Consider the following 13,365-nt stretch of genomic DNA (forward strand, 5'->3'; position numbering starts at 1 on the left):
TCTGTGACCATAGTCTGCCTGACTGTGTGGGGAACTTGCTTGAGACCTGAACCTGAGCAGAAGTTGTGCAAGGATGTTGTGCCTGCTGCCCTTGTCAGTGGATACCGTAATCCCCCAGTCCAACCAAGGCAGAGCACAGGAGGTGTGTTTCAGTCACCAGCTCTGAGAGAATCTGCACTGTGGGTGATACAGCAACCTGGAGAGCCATCAGAAGTGCCTTGAAAAAACTAGTAAGGTAGTTCAACACCACACTGTGCAGATGGAGTGAGAATAAACTAAAGCAAATGTGTAAAGCCTGGACTTTAGTTAATGTTTGCTAGAGACAGAGATGAGAGATCATCAGGTAAAAGATGGTCTGGACAATTAACACAAAGGACCATATACAGTCATTTCTCAGTAGACATGAGGGTCTTGTCTCATCATTCAGCATGATCTTTACTGATTATACAGCCAAAAACATCTTAGCCTGGATTTTCTGTGATGATTTCAGCTTCTTGGAGGGACAAAAACCTCTCCAAGTACAAAACTGGTTTGCACAGAAACTAATTCTGGTATGATGGAAAGGTCATGTGTGCTCTCAGGCACCCTTCATGCTCATTGCAGAGCTCAAGGGAGAACTTTGCATGGCCTGACTTTGGCCACCAAGCTTTAAGCCTGAGGTGTAAGGCTGGTTTGGCTGTGGAGTGGAGAGAGAGGCATTTCCTTCCAGGGGGTTTTCACAGCACCACGGGCAGGGTCCTGAGCTGGGTCACTTGCCTGGCCAGAAACTCCAGCTTGGGATTCTTCTGGGCAGATAAAGGATATGGAAGTGTGAACTAGCGGGTGCCTCCCACTACACAGCAAGGCCTCACCATCTGCAAACCAGTTTACAGCCTTACCAGCATACTACTAGCACTCCTTTAGTGTTGACAGCTAGCACTGGAAAGGAAAGAACATAGGGAATAGGTGACCAGCAGTCTCTTTGTAAAGGTAGATGAACAGCTACCTCTTACCATCCACCAAAGCTGTGGTGTGGGCCTGAGGACCCTGGAAGCCATAGTCCCTCCAGATGTGGTCTGAGATGAGACCACAACCCACCTGAGAAGGTAAGAGAGCAATGAGGGGAAATACAGCTCATTTCTGCTTTGAAGGAGGCTCTCTCCCTTCTTTGGAATGGATCTAGCATCTCTTCATATGACCACATTCCCTCTGATGTCACAGGAAGTCCTGGATCAGTTCCCAGGAGGGAAATGGTGTACAGAGGATCATGGGTGGAAAAGGCTGGGAGCCAACTTCTTTTCCCTGACTTCCATCTCTTCTTCCCTGTGGCCTCATCCCTGGCACATTCCAAAGAACAGCCCCTGTCTCCCTGTGCCAGGAACACAGTAGGGAGGGGAAGCAAGAGCTGCAGGAAAAGCAAGATCTTCTGGTGCTCTTGGGACACAGGCTGAGCACATACGACTGACCATGTCCCCTTGGTCACTGCACTGACTCTTGTGAATTATGCCAGTGCATAGAATCACAGAATCATCAGCGCATGATCTGCGCTGCTTTTACCTGTCCAGTACCTTATTCTGAGGCCAGAATGCCTCCCATGCTGAGGGGACCGTTCTTGCACCAGGACTTCAATTGATGCTTTAACATCCCACTTTGCTTCTACTATTTTTTGGAGACAGTCTAAAGGAGTGAAGCACGTTCATCTGACTCCAGCTGGCATTCAGTAAATCTCACTAGTGTTCAGAAAATGTCTCTTTGTGCCTATGGTATAATTTTTAATCCGCCACATCCAGTGACCCAAATACTTCTCATGTCAGGAGTGGAAGTCCTGAGTGCAGATGATGGATGTTCCCTTCTGTGTAGCACCTCCTCCTTCTCAGCTGCCTTCCTTCAGCAAAGGATCCACCACGGTTTTCTGCTCTACATTTTCAGCTGTGATGTTACTCATATCCTTCATATTAGACCCAAAAAGTCTTTTTTTCTCTTTCCAGCCCTACTTTTATTACTGCACAAACGTGTTGGATGCACAGAACCTCACACATGGTGTGATTTAACTGGGAGCATTTCACCCTGCCAGATCAGAACCTACCTCTTCTTGGCTGCATACACATCACTGACTCGAAATTCAATACTTCATGTAATTTTGATTATGTTAGTAAAGGCTGCAGTGAAAATTTCACCTGGCTTGTTAGTGGTACATTGACTTAGAATACCCAGTTTAAAGAAAGAAAACAAAGCAAGAAAAGCTCAGCTCTCCTAATGAAATCCAGTCTTTTCAAGAGAGGATTAGCAGTTTGGGAAATAGAAATCTTTTCACTCCAATGGAGGTGGATACTGTGTATTTAAACAGAGGCAAAATATTTTGGATTAAGTAGTCTTAATAATTCAGTTTTCAGTAGATGTAGTCGGTGCCCTAGTCTGAAACCACATCAGTAAAATCTGGTAGCTGATCTCAAGCTGTCTATAACCTATCCTTTGCTGCAGCTCCCAAACAGTTTAAGTTATGCCAGTTGTAAAAGAACTTTTAGAAAATTTCCCCAGTGCAAGCAGGCTTGAAGAAGAAAGGAGTCCACTGCATTGATGTAAGTGAAAAACACATGACATTAAGTTGCTCCCGTGAGTGACTGCTAAATGAGTAGTGGATAAACAATGTTGGTGACCCTCTTTGCCCTTAACTCAGGCACAACAGAAAAACACAGTGGCTGAAGGCTTTGTTCAGCCTGGTTTGAAGCTTCCCAACAACAGGAGTCCCAGGCAGAAAGAGGTATCTGCTTCTGCTCTAGATGCAGATTACTTTCCCTGTGACCACTCACTCCCCTGTAAATTGTTTTCTGTTCCGTGGATTTACATGCTAAAAATGTGTAATAGGGAAGGAAAGGGATATAAACTCTTACTTTGTGGTATCGTTGGCTCACATATTGCAGCTCAGCAGTCATGGACAGCATCCAGCATTAACGCTCAAAGGGACCTGCCATATTTATGACTCCTGCAGCCTCACAAAAGCAAGGAAGGCTGGTGAACAGTGACTGAAGCACAGCTGAATGAAATGTATAATATAAAGAGTGCAAAAATAAAATATTTTTTGAGGCTGAATTCCCAAAGAAATTAGGTTTATGCAATCCTGCTTGGCTGGGTAAGGATGTGTATGCTAAGGAAGGATGTGTATGTAAGGAAGGTTGCTCTTTTCACAAACCCCACACCAAGGTTTGATCCTGCTGAGGTGCTGCCAAAGACTTTTGACAAGAGGGCCAAGCAGCCTTGGAGGCAATTCAGTTTGTCTGTGCTGGATTAGAACAGATGCTTATGGGTCACAAATGGAAAGGCTAATAGACTCACCCATTATTAAGCTTCAGAACAGGGGCAGAGGTGTTTGCAAATTGCACCCACTTGTTATGCAGCCCACAGAAATTCCCCTCTATGGTTTAAAATGGCTATCAGAAAGCTGAAAAAAATTCTCTACTTGTATTTCAAAGTTATTACCTGTTTCTTCAGAATAAAACATTTCTGATGTGTGGGTCGCCTGGGAAGAGGTGGCTACAGTCACAGAGCCTGATTCTGCCACTACTGGTTTCTCTGAAACTATATTCAGATGCTGCTCCATCCATGCTGAACAAGGCTACTGTCACCCAGCCCAGGCTTTGCTGAGGGTGTTACATGACACATCAGGGGATATTTTTTGATCTAAGCAGATGACACAGGCAGCACATGGTATGCACTGACTCTTGTGAATTATGCCAGTGCATAGAATCACAGAATCATCAGAGTTGGAAGGGACCTCAGGAGATCTTCTACTCCAACTCTCCCAATGAAGCAGGATCTTAAAGCAGAGCACATTACACAGGACAGCATCCAGGCAGGTTCTGAATATCTCCAGAGAAGGGGATTCCAGAACCTCTCTGGGCAGCCTGTTCCAGTGCTGTGTCACCTTCATAGTGAAGAAGTTTTTGCTTATGTTTAAACGAAACTTCCTGTGTTCCATCCCGTTATGCCATTGCCCCTCATCCTGTCACTGGGAACAGTCCAGCCCCATCTTCCTTGCACTCAGCCCTTAGATACTTATAGACATTAACAAGTTCTTCCCTCAGCCTTCTCTTCTCGAGCCTAAAGAGTCCCAGCTCTCTCAGCCTTTCCTCATGAGAGAGATGCTCCAGCCCACCAGTCATCTTTGTTGCCCTTCGCTGGACTCTCTTAAACTGGGGAGCCCAGAACTGGATGCAGTATTCAAGTTGTGGCCTCACCAGGACAGAGTAGAGGGGGGAGAATGACCTCTTTCAACCTACTGGTCACACTCTTCTTCATATAGCCTAGAATTCCATTGGCCTTACTGGCAGCAAGGTCACAATGTTTCATGTACAATGTTTCATGTACAATGTGAAGCAGGGGCTTGACTCTAACATATCTGGGTTTTTAGTATGTGGAGGTGAACTTCAGTTCCTCAGTAACAGAGAAAGTGAACATTTCCACAACTGCAGCGTGAACAAATAGCATTGGAAAGGTTTTCCAAGTTGTGCTCTGCCTCATAGTGAAAGATGTTTGGATTTCATAGATCCATAACCGGCAAAATTGCATTTTGGGAGGAGGGATTTTAAAAAATCTTCAGTTAAGGGGCTGTTTTGCAAGATCTACAGTTTTATGCATGTCCAAATGACACCACTTCCACTAAGATCCACAAATAAGCTGTTATCCACAATAAGTGAAAGCACATAATGAGTGCAGTGGCAGTCAATTACCTGTGTTTCTAACTAATGTGATAATGGTGCAGCAGTGATAAGAGGATGTTCATTGCTTCTTGTTGGAAACAATAGCAGTGCTGAGGTTTTTGTGTGCATAAGAGGGGACACTTTTTAAAACAGTGGCTAATATCAAATGCCTTCATCCAAGGAAGGCTGTGAGCACACTGTCTCATGTTCAGAGGTGAAAAAGCACCAGCAGCTTTCATTTCATCACTTTGAAAATCAGATCACTTGCTTGGGGGCTGCTGTGATTGATAATGCCAGTGCCTGCTTCAGAAATGTGTGTGCTCAACCCTCTGTGAAGAATATCCAGAACAGTAGTGCAGGAGGAGGAGAGAAGTTTGGGCCTACAGTGCATCTGAACAAAGGGGAGCTCACACCAGGGTACTGATTATTTGGGGCCTGTAGAATTGAAGAAACCGTTCTCTCCACATGTGGTATCAGTTTTCAGTCAAAAAATCTCCCGAACAGTAAAAATTTTTTTCTTGATTGCAGCCGCCAGCGCAAGATTAATGTATAACCAATGTGTAAACTGAGATCCCTTTGACTCTGAAGAGAGCCTGAAGCAATGATTCAAAACTATCTGAACTTTTAACTTCAGCTCACTCGGGGTTGTGGACTCTTCAGTTGTGAAGCTATGTTTTTTCAAGTGTGGGGTTTTTGTTGGTTTTGGCTTTTTTAAAAAAAAATTATTTTATTTTATGGGGGGTTTTGCTACAAGGTTCATTATTTGCAGAGGATGGGTCTTTCTGCCCTACAGGGATCTATCTATCACTGCTGACTCTCTGCATCTTCTCTGCATGGAAGAAGTAATTGGATTGTACTTTCTGCACATGACCAATACAGCAGGGAAATCCAGGGTTGGACAACTATGCTGTCTAGTGGAGAGGGGAGGATCTGATTCCAAAGAAAACAAAATGGCTGAGTCTAACCACAGCATCTTTCCTGTCTTTTCTATGGAAGAGCTGGCACATGCTGAAGTCTCCTCACCAGTCTGCACTGGAGCTTGGGAAGGTCCCTGAAACCTTCAGAGAGCTGTGAAAATCTTAACAACCCAAATAATCCTTGCTGAAAACCAGCCCAGGATATTAAATGTCTGTGAATATATGAAACAATAAGCTGTGCTATGGGATGCTAATGGTTAGGGACATTTCTTAAAATTACAATACAAAGGCATTACTGCAAAATTTAGTGGTGTTTTCACGATGTTAGGGTCTCCATATGCTACCACATAGCTGGAGTACATAATTATGGAGGAGCAACTGCAAGCCTTCACCCCTCCGCCTCCCCCCCCAAAAAAAAAGAAGAAAAATGAAATTATTTTGTACCTTTCCAGATAGTTTTGTATTTATTATTATTATGCTGTTACAAAATGTCATGTTGTAACCTTAAGCATTGTGCTGTTTCTTTATTCCTAAAACACCAGAATCCTGACATTATCATGTTCCTGGGAGTGATTTGGGCAAAGTGATGAGATTGCCAAGACTGCATTCTATAAGTCTTTAAGAGTTTAGCAGATTTATTCCTTTCCTTCAAATGAATGTCTGCTTGTCATTGTCAGAATGGCACTGCTTGCCACCCCACTCCACCCCCTTAGATCCAAGCATAAAAAAAAAGAAGCTGTTTGGAGCTTGATGTGTTGCTTGTAGCTATGTTAGAAAAACTGTGCTATTCTGGGAGCATTCAGGCTTCTCCCACCAGCTCTTCCAGCTGTAACATCATGCATGTTTTTATTCTCAGCAGTAAGAACCTTCACTGGTCTCCAGCAGCCAAAATCCAAGTGCTGGCTGGTGTTCTACAAGCCCAAGGAATGTGTGTGGGGGTGTTTGCAAGGGGGTGTAGCACACATGCTCATTTAGTTGCACGAAGGAGAGGTTTGATGGTCAACTTTGCACCACCACCCCCCAACCATGTTCCAGCAGATTCATCTTGCTGCTCTGATTTAGACCTGTGCCTGGCTTGCTCTAACCTGCAGCACTGAAACAGATTTGCAGAGCTGAGGAGATCACTGCTGAAAAGTGTACCAATGGGATCTGCTCCTTTGCTCCCAAGAAGCCATCATCTCCCTCTGTCCTTGCCATGGAGGCAGATGCGGGCTGCAGGTGCCTGAAGAAAGGTTTGTGCCTCTGGACAACCCCCTCCAAAGTTGTGCAGCATCAGACATGCATGAGGAGTGCTCTGCGTGGGAAGGGACAGTGCTGGTCCCAAAACTTGTGCTCAGTCCCAAAACTTGTGCTGGCAGTAGGGTTTCTTATGCAGGCTGATTTGTGAATTTCTCCTCAGTAAATATTGAGGAGCACTGCTTTGAGGATCAACTTTCACTGGAATAAAAGGATTGACATACAGGGAAATCTGTGCTATTACTTTCTACTTAAAAAGCCCACAAATCTGCATGATGAGCCAAATTCTCCTATTGGAAGGATTATTTGTTGTATGAAACATCTAGAGCAGCAGAAGGAAGCCATTCTTGGAATTTCCATCAAGAAAAATTGTTCTCTACATCAGTGAAACCCCACCATTGTCCCACTCATTGTATTAGCATTCACAGTAAAAGATAGCAGTTACAAAAACGTGGGGGAGTATGATCAAATCAGTATTTCTTAAGCAGTTTTGGAGCGTGCAACAGATATGTTATAATAATAATGGAAAGCCTACAATATTCTGAGATGTCAGAATTTCTGAGGGGGCAGAATCAAAGGTCTGAATCAACTTAATGCCTCTCAAACTCCAGCTGAACGGAAGACGAACAAACAGGACAACTTGGGGTGTTGTACTTACAAGTTGGATGAGTTATATTGTGTTTTCTTTTTTTAAGCAAATCTAAAATTCAAATGCTGCTGTAGTGGAAAACTAAAATGACACAGTACCATACACAGATCTCCTACAGACAGTATGAGTTGGTGCATATGTGTGTGCGTGTATTTGTGTTGTAATTTAAAAGATAACGTCATCCCAAGCTAAAAAAAATGTGGAACCTTGTGTGAGAGAAAGTATTTGCCTCAGTAAGAGTACCCATGGCAATTAACATCAAAGTGGAAGCCAGGAATAGCATTTAAACCCTTACCAGCAAGATCTGGCAAATCAAAGAAGTTAAAGTGATCCTCTTGCCTTCCACCCCAAACACTGCTGCTCCAAGACCAGCCTCCCTTTCTCTGTGCTGACAGCTACAGCATTTTTCTTGTCCCCATCAGTGTACACCCTGTGCCATCTTTGTGACCACCCTCTCTCTGCTTGTCCACGTGTCTGCACTGCAGCTGAAGGTTTGCATTAACAAGAGCAGAATTTTGCACGGGTTGTGATGCAGTGAAATACAAAGAAACCAAAGAAACCTGGACCTTTATCTTGTGAGTGGCTCCAGACACTGGGACTGCAGTATGCGGTATGGTTGAGGCTAAAATTGGTATCATAACAAAGCGTGGGTCTAAATAAAAACTGCCTTAAACTCTCAGGAGCTTTGCTGCTTCTACTTGATGACAGTTATTGGAGAGCAGCTCTCCTACAGAAACAACCAGACCAAATATAGTGTGTGCTGGAGTAAATGCAAGAGGCAACACTGGAAGAAAACTAAAAATATTTTGCTTGGTCTCTGGATGCAACCCTATTTCTGTAAGAGCCCACAGCTGCCATATCTGAAGGTGTTTGTCCCATGAGCTTTGGGAATCCCACAATTATTATTACAACACTGCTATTTTCAGAAGCTCCAGGTCTGTCTCGAGGCCATGCTTTGGGCTGGTAGGCTCCTTCATGTGACAGCCCCAGGGAACCTGGTGAGCAATTTTCTCTCCCAGGTGGCTGCCATCTGCCTCAGAGAGAGGCCACCAGGAGACACTTTTTGTTACCTTTTCTGGTGGTCTGCTATCAATCAGTTGCATAGCTAATCTTGATTTAGTTGTGTATTCATGCAGAGAGCAAGATGCATCTAGGAGAGGAATCAACCAAACACAATAGTACAGACTCTGCCACAATGGTGTACTTTATGGCAACTCCTCCTGTTCTGCTCAGGATGCACACAGGTCCCTCACACAGCTGCTGGGGCCTGCAGGAACTTTGCAGGTGTGTACAACCCGCAGGACCTGGAAGGCAGCAAAGCTGCAACCTTGTCTGGAAGCCTAGGCAAAGGCAAAGCTCCCTCTGTGCTGAGGAGGCCTTGGCCTTTTTATTCCGCATCAGCTTTCTCCTCTGCACCTTCTTTTTTTTCTTTTTTTTCTTTTTTTCCTTTTTTTTTTCTTTTTTTTTTTTTTTTTGGATGTTTTTCATGTTGGAGCGGTTCGCACCTCAGCACCAAAAGCAAACTCAGTGAGTACAAAACCCTACCTAGAAATCATTTGGATTGAAGCTGTGCCAATTTTCACCTGCCCCAATCCATAACCCTCTCAGCTACCCTGAGGAGCAATCTTGTGGGGAACTGCTGCAACCAACTGAGTCTGGTGCAGCTTCTTGGCAAGCTAGGTGAAAACACAGCCACACTGCTGCTATTGGGCTGTCCAAGGCGTAAGGTGTCCAAGAGCTTTGTGTCCCCACAAAGTGTTTCCACACTACAAAACGTGGGTCTCTCTTGCTAAGGGGCAGGGACAGAAACTGCTGCCCCAATGAGCAATACTGTCCCTAATCACCCTCCCTACAACGTAACCCTATGACTGCCAGAGGGAGTTTTGACTAAATAAAACCTGGACTTTGGATTGCTACAAAGCAAGAGATGTCCTGGGGAGTGTGGATGCCTCTGAGCAACAGCTGGACATCTGGTGCTGCCTGTGGCCACCAGAGCTGTGGAGTTTGCCTGATGCTTAAAACATAATCAACAGTCTCGGCTATAAGCCTGCACCGTTTCATTTGAAAATTAAAGTCATTTTCTGAGTAATAGGAGCACATTTGTGCCTGGAAACTGTAGGGCACTTAGCATCTTTTTCAATTTCAGTGCTCAAAAAAAGAAGGGGACAAAGTGCCAGGAAAGATTGTTTCTTGGCTGAACTATTGTAGGCCAAGTTTCAGTCCAGAGTGGTTTTTTTGTGTGACTCAGTGGTAAATTGCTGAACAAAGAGCTTTATAATGCAGAGGCAATACTGCAAAAAGCATTTAACTCTAGCTGTGCTGGAAGTGGTTTTGGAAACTTCTGGCATCTTTGCTGTCCTTCTCACAGCTTGTAAATGGATTGAAACCTTCCTCAGGGATTTCTGTAACAAAGTGGGTAAAAATGTAAGTGCTTTGTAATCTCTGTGGCAAGACTTAGTATCAGGTAGAGTAGATAATTTGAATTACTTAAAGCAATCATGCTTTTGAAAGCTTTTCTTCGTTCTTGTGATAACTAGTTTGTAGCAAAATTACCTTCCAAAAGCTTCTTTGCATGCTCCCCTAATGAACTTCTGATTTACATATAGTATGTAGATATGACTTATCTCGTAATGTAGCTTTCTTCCATTTATTCAAGGCAGATTTTTGTTTTAGGGGGAAATATTATGTAGTGTCGATAGCCACTGTGGAGGAATTATTGCAAGTATCTCATTTGTAATGCTTTTGTTCTTCCACTCAGAAACCCCACATCTCACTTTCTCCATGGAGCAGAGGATATTGTGTTTGACTTATTACAAAGCCTGAAGCATTTTCTAGATTGACTGCAACTAATCACTACAATCTGCCTTCTTATTTTGGAATCCTTCAACATGGGAGAAGGGTCTCCTACTTCCAAATCTATTTTACTTCTAATTTTTGTCCCTCAAAGGTAAAGTCTGGACCTGTGTGCCTCCTTCATCAGCATCCCCCTTAGTGTCACCACTACTGAGGACATGAGGAGGATGAGGTGTCTGATGTCTAACAGTGAAAGTGTGGTAGTTCAAGTCCAAAAGTGACCAGACTTCAGACAAAGAATGTGTAGAGAAGCTGCTGAGGTCACCACACAAGTGTCTGACACCAGTCCCACCAAGGTGGATGTGAAATTCTCACAACCCAGCCTATTCTCCCCGGTCCCTGAGGATGCAACTTCCACCCCATTTTTGCCTCTCCAGGTAAGAGTGGGATATCAGTGTGTGAACTGGCTGATTTTTATTGCTTTTTGATGTAGAGTAACTTTACTACTTTTTCCATTCTTTTTTTGGAGTAGGGGTGGGCAATTTGGTTGGTTGTTTTTTTCTCATGAGAGCCACAGCACTCACGTATCTATGATAAAATTTATTTATGTAGTGGTTTGGGATTATACAGGACAATAGGCTGAAATAAGTAGTTTATTGAAGGACAATGCTTAAGAAAGGAATGTCAGATACTGTGCTGTGGTTTAGAAAGCTGGCCACTAATCTAATATTTTTTAACAAGCCACTCTGAGTTGCAGGATGGAATAAAAGTTGTCTTTAAAAAAAAAGAAATAAACTTGTGCTGCAGGGTATAAACAAGCTTCATAAAAGGTTGGGATAGGAATAATATCCCCTTCTGACACATTACTTCATAATTACAGAATATGGGCTTGCTTGCATCTTTCTCTGAGGGATCTAGTGCTGGCATTTTTAGATACTAGGTAAGTAATTTTTAAAATTTATATATCCTTCCACTTCTTTCAGTGGAAAGACAGGCTTTCAAGGGTATTTTACACAGGTCAATTGCTATGTAGAGACCAAGAACTTAATTTCCTCCATCACATTTCATGACTGCATTATAGGTAGTCCACAGGTACTCAGGGACTGATGAACCACAGCATGACAACCACAAGACAATTCACACCAGAAATCAGATTATGTCTGACAGTTTTCTAACACCTGATGTCTTGAAATCAAGGCTGTCAAGGCTGGACTTTTTTTTTTTTTTTTCCTTGCAGAAGACATGCTTCAGTTTGGCTGGAAAATACAAGCTTGAAGAAAGAACTTAAAAGTCTGTGGCAAACCTATAAGTACTGACATACATCATGATTCTAATGTTTAATTCTAGACTGAAAATCAATGAATCTACAAAGTTCCATATTTCTAGGAAAATAAAGACACAAATCTACATCCATGTTGGCAAGTGATGTGAAGTTTTCTTCTTGGGAATATCTAATATCTGCAAAGAAGCCCCACACCTAAGGAAAGGTTGAAACCGGGATGATGTCACCTATGTGAATCATGAAGGAATTTTCTCCTTCACTGCTCAGATGAGGATTTTTAATGATTGCCTCCCATTTACTTCACAACATTTCACTGCTGAGTAACTTGAGACTTCTTCACACCATTTGAGTTTGATGGCACGTACGAGTAATGCAGAGACCTTTCCTTCCTGGGGGAAATTAAGAAAATAATTCATTCTTTCACTCAGTAACTCAACTGAATCCAATTTGAGTTCATTCTTTTAGGAAATATGTTTAGCTAATTTGAATTAAAATATAAAAAGAAAAACATCAATAATACTGACCATCTTGATATCCCAATTCTTAGTTCTTTCATACCATTCTTCCTCCACTGACAATTTTATTTTGCAGAGGGAGAAACTAGCATGAAGTCTTAGAAGAATGTCACATCTGCAACTTCTGCATATCACGAAACACTCCTGTGTGTATACATGTATGAAAGAAAACCTCAGCAATGAATTTTTCATGTTGATTTGTCATTTTTGTTTCATTTGTGAGCTTTTATTTTTACTTTTTACTTACATTTACTTTAGTGTCTATTTTCCAGATGCATTGTGTGCACAGAGAAAGGTATGATAAGAGGATGGGAGTGTCAGGTGCACTCTGTGCCCTCTGAGTCACTTTAACTAGGGAACGTTTGTCCCCATAATCATAGCACACTTGATGAAAAGACTGCAGGAAAATGAGTTATTTAGAGACAAGTATCACCTTTTAAAAATTTACCTGCCTGCCAAAACTTGGCAAAACAAGATGGTAAGTTCAGGTCAATACACAGAGTAGTTCATCACTGTCTGTCTTTCCTCCTGGCTGCCAGGAGTGCCTGGCATGTCAGGGACCACAAGCTGAGCACTAGACAAAAAGCACTTTGTTGCTTGTAAAAATGAAACAAACTCCTTGTTGGAAAAAAAACCCCTATTTTCAGCAGTACTGCATCCTTGGACAACCCTGCAGCCATGCAGAGCCTGAGTGATCAGCCCAGGCCATCTTTAACAGTGTCAGTGGACACCTGTACACCAGGGACCTCTGCTATCCTGAAGAAGTGGCTCCAGCTGCCTTGTGCCAGAGCATCCTGTAGCTACCTTTCCTTACATCTTCATTACCCAAGCAACAAACATTTAGAGGCAACAAGCATTAACAAAATATACCTACTCTATTGTTCAACAGCTGTAATTCAGGAGAGCCCCTGGGATTACATGCACTGTATTGACCTCTAGTTCTTCCCTAACTCATCAGTAACTCTGTTGTGTCAAATAAATCTTGTATTTCTGGCCCTACTTGTAGTATTCATAGCACAGATGCTGTTCTCTCCCTGTTGGACTGCAGCTGGCTATTCCCTCATGGGGATATGATTTTTCATGGGGTACTGATTTTTCAAAGGTGTGGTGATCTGGTGCTACAAGTGCTGTACAACCTCAGATAAGAGGTCTCAAATAGCAGACTCTCTTGCCTTTTCAAGATCTTCCCGTCTGTATCTTTTTATAACCTTCTTCTCTTGGGCTTGAGGGTAGCATCAGCTGCTGAGGCTCTTTCACACAACAAGGTTTCTAACATCTGCCCAATGTCATGGTTTGT

The 13,365-nt window shown here is 43.0% G+C and overlaps 1 long non-coding RNA gene across 1 annotated transcript in view; it reads left to right on the plus strand.

Annotated features, from left to right (window-relative positions):
* Positions 1-13,067, plus strand: part of LOC139792870 (uncharacterized) — a 57,796-nt gene extending 44,729 nt beyond the window's left edge. Inside the window, exons 3-4 of the long non-coding RNA XR_011724418.1 lie at positions 10,426-10,708; positions 11,509-13,067. This is a non-coding gene — a long non-coding RNA (uncharacterized lncRNA). The remainder of the gene's footprint in view (positions 1-10,425; positions 10,709-11,508) is intronic.
* Positions 13,068-13,365: the final 298 nt, after the last annotated feature.

The sequence above is a fragment of the Heliangelus exortis genome, chromosome 2 (genome assembly GCF_036169615.1).
Source record: "Heliangelus exortis chromosome 2, bHelExo1.hap1, whole genome shotgun sequence".
NCBI lineage: Eukaryota > Metazoa > Chordata > Aves > Apodiformes > Trochilidae > Heliangelus > Heliangelus exortis.